The sequence below is a fragment of the Notothenia coriiceps genome, unplaced genomic scaffold, assembly GCF_000735185.1.
Source record: "Notothenia coriiceps isolate Sejong01 unplaced genomic scaffold, NC01 NC01_scaffold00019001, whole genome shotgun sequence".
NCBI lineage: Eukaryota > Metazoa > Chordata > Actinopteri > Perciformes > Nototheniidae > Notothenia > Notothenia coriiceps.
In genome coordinates this window covers 1645869-1649572 of record NW_011351702.1, presented here as the reverse complement: position 1 = coordinate 1649572, position 3704 = coordinate 1645869, and positions in this window count along the sequence as shown.

Below are 3704 nucleotides of genomic sequence, written 5' to 3'. Positions count from 1 at the left end.
AATGGCGGAGAATCGACCTGCCCTGGCTTTTTTTCATTCCAACAGAATTGCAGGCTAATAACCTTTGATCTTGTTTCTTTGGGAGCTTCAACTACACGCCCTGCTCCAGCATCTGCAGTCAGCTCATATCAACCCCAGAGCGCCCGGAGTCGCTGTCTATCTCTCAGTATCCTCTCTTCAACTAATACCTACCTAACCCTCTTATCATCTGATTGATCAGTATTATCCCTATTCTCCTCAAATCATACTTTTATTTGGGTTTTAACTAGACACTTTTAACATGCTCTCTAACCTGTTTATACAATCAGATTCCTTGCCTCCCTGGCTGTCTGTCTGAAACCGCCACTTGAATCGCCCTCTGTCACAGACGGTTTAGTTAGCTGCCTGTCTCTTTACCAAGGTCCCAATTCGGCTCATGCCTTTCCCTGTTCCCTTACCGTCCCCTCTGTTGTTTACTGCTCGCTTTCTTAGCATGTAAACGTTGCGAGGCTCGCTGCCTGGCAGGAACGGACAGTGTGAGCTGGCTCCTGGTGTTGCGGGTTGGCGAGACGCGAGACCCCCGCGGAACGTCAGCTGGCACCACACAAACTCCCCAGCAGGCGCGGGTCGGTGTCGTGTGTGTGTGTGCTCCTGTTCTCTTACGGCATAAGTCTAACACATGTGAACTCATCGCTGTAGCAGACCCGGCTTCTACTGTTTGGTTTAAGCACTGGGACCAAAAAGACAGAGGACACATTGCATCTTCCACAAGATCTGAACGTATAGGCCAGAGAGTAGAATACACATACTATTGTAACACGAAGATGCTTTGTATGTAGAAACAATCAGTGACTTTGGAAAAAGGCACCATATATCAGCATATGAACTTGAACTGAAGTCAGACTCAGACAGAGACGGATTCATGACCGTCGTAGATCACATTGGTAATGACAACGGACCTAATCCTCAACTTAAAGAGCCTGTGACAGCCTCCCAACAACTGTTGTGCAATGAAATATTGGGCTACTAGTCATCTCGAACCGTCAGTTTAAAAAAGAAGGTGCGATACCGTTCCGATAAATATCAATAATTTCGAACATCGCGGGGAAATTCCTTCGACTCATTTTGAAGTTTTGGGGGAAGCCGGAAGTGACGTCAATGCTGGAACGCTTCACTGTGCGGCGAGAGAGCCAAACACGGACAAAGTGTGTTGTCATGCGTAGAAATGGTGAATTACTGAGTTTAGGCACGTTAATAACATTTTAATGAAGTTGACTACAGTATATTCATATTTGTCAGTGCTTTCATGTCAATTTGGTGAACATAAACATAAATGATGTTGGTGAAGATGATGATTAAATTAGGATTAAAAATCGGTAGTGAGAGCTGCTGAATTTCCTCCCATAGGATGTGATATAAAAACAAATCGATTATTTTTGTAGTTGTAAACTCAAGTGGATGAAACTACATTTATTAATGCTTTCATGTCAATTCGGCGAACATATGATACATTAAATGATCGTGAGGATGATGATTTAAAAATCGTTTGTTTGAGCCGGTCTGCATTTCCTGATGAGAAAACAAACCGATGCTTTTTGTAGTTGTAGTAAACCAACATGGATTAAACGTGTGTTTTTTTTTACCACAATTAATGGATAAAATGCACGGATTATTATTAATATTATTATTCCCTCTCCGATCGGGACACTAGGTCCACCGTTTCCCTGCAGCGAGGCTCCCCCCGTTGACAGTTTACGTGGGCTGGGCTGGGTGCATTGGCGGACTGGCCATCGGGACAAATCCCGATGGGCCGGTACCAAAGTGGGCCGGTCGGATAAGTCACACACACACCCCCGTTGACAATTTACTAGCGGTACCGAAGTGGGCCGGTCGAAAGTCTCGGGCTGATTTTCAGTCCCAGTCCACCACTGGCTACATGACCGTATGATCGCCCATATTGACGTACCTAATTCCTAAACTTCTAATAGATACAACATAAACCGATCCTTCAGCCTCATATGAGCTCTCAGACACGTTCAAAATTAAACTGTCATCGCTGTCTGAGCTTGCTGCTGTGTGCGCCATCGTGCGTTTACATGCAGATGCTGGGATCCTGAACGGTGCAGCTGGAGCACTTGGCCCGCAATGACGTCACACATAATTTGGCAGGACTTGAAGAATCCCCGAAAAGATCCAGAAAATTTTCAACATTGAAGGGCAGATTAATGGTTCTCAAAGTAGAAATATCCAAAATCAGATCAGTAACGGTTTTCAAGGGGACAACATTTACTCAAATTGATGGGTTTGGATGATGGGGGAAACTCGTGTCACAGGCTCTTTAAATGGAGAGCGATGGGAAACACAGCAATCACAGAGGAATTCACTGGTAAAAGAAAACATCATAAATGTCCAATATCATAAAGGCCAAACTCATCATACATCATACACCTGTGTCATGTAAAGGTTTGTAAGGATATATATTTACGAGTGAAATGTACAAACACAGCTGGGAAAACAAATGTACAAACAAAGCTGGGAAAACATGAACAACACAAACAGACCATCTCCTCCGCTACCGGCCTCTTAAACAAGGCCCGGCCCCCACACTGACACTTTACCTCAGCCACAACGCAGGCTCTATACGCATTACATTAATGCACAACATGTTTAAATATTGTTCAAATATTGCTTACTTCACATATTTCATATTTTGTATTCTATAATTCACTGCATTTTATTTCACTGTAAATTACTGCTTTATTTTATTGCTATCTATCTATACTTTAGATGTTTTGTTTTATGTATGCACCATGACATCAAGTCAAATTCCTCATACATGTGAACCTACCTGGCAATAAACCTGTTTCTGATTCTGATTATTAAAATAAAATAAAACTAAACACATCTATGGGAGTACTGTTGTAAATAATAACTACCATTGGTCCTATACACCATTAGTAACATGTTTAAGTCATTCAATCATTATATAGCCCATCAATACAAAATTGATAAATTACTACTTTGATAACAAGCCCCTCAAATGTCAAGGTTGAGGGATTTATCTATGTAAAGAGGAAATATTCTGCTCATGTTCAGGTTCATATCAGTATTTAGTGTCGCTGCTGTGACATGTCTCCATGCTTTAATGTTCAAAAAGCATAGAAAAGAGGGATTTTAGCCTTTGCAGACCATTAACATTCAGCAGTTTTACAGCGTTACAGGTAAATATATATTAAAAGTACATTTGTGAAGGCAGAGAGAGAGCTGCTGTAAAATGAACCAGGTGTCTTGAGTCAGCTGCTTTGAAGTGTGTGTTAATGTGACTGACATACAGTACAGCAGTGTTCACTGTTAACAGTTGAGTGTGTCGGTGGAATACCTGGTGACGACAGGGAGGCACACACACGCAGAGAGTGTGAGGCTGCCGGGACAGCAGGCTGTGTGTGTGTAAGCCATCCAAGTGCCTCAGCACACTCACCTCTGAGCTGTGCCTCTCCCTACAAGGAAACACTAGGGTCAGCACTCTCTCTGCCTTAATGCTGCACACACACACACACACACACACACACACACACACACACACACACACACACACACACACACACACACACACACACACACACACACACACACACACACACACACACACACACACACACACACACACGACGACGACGACGTAGTACGACGACGACGACGACGACGTACACTACTACTAACTAACT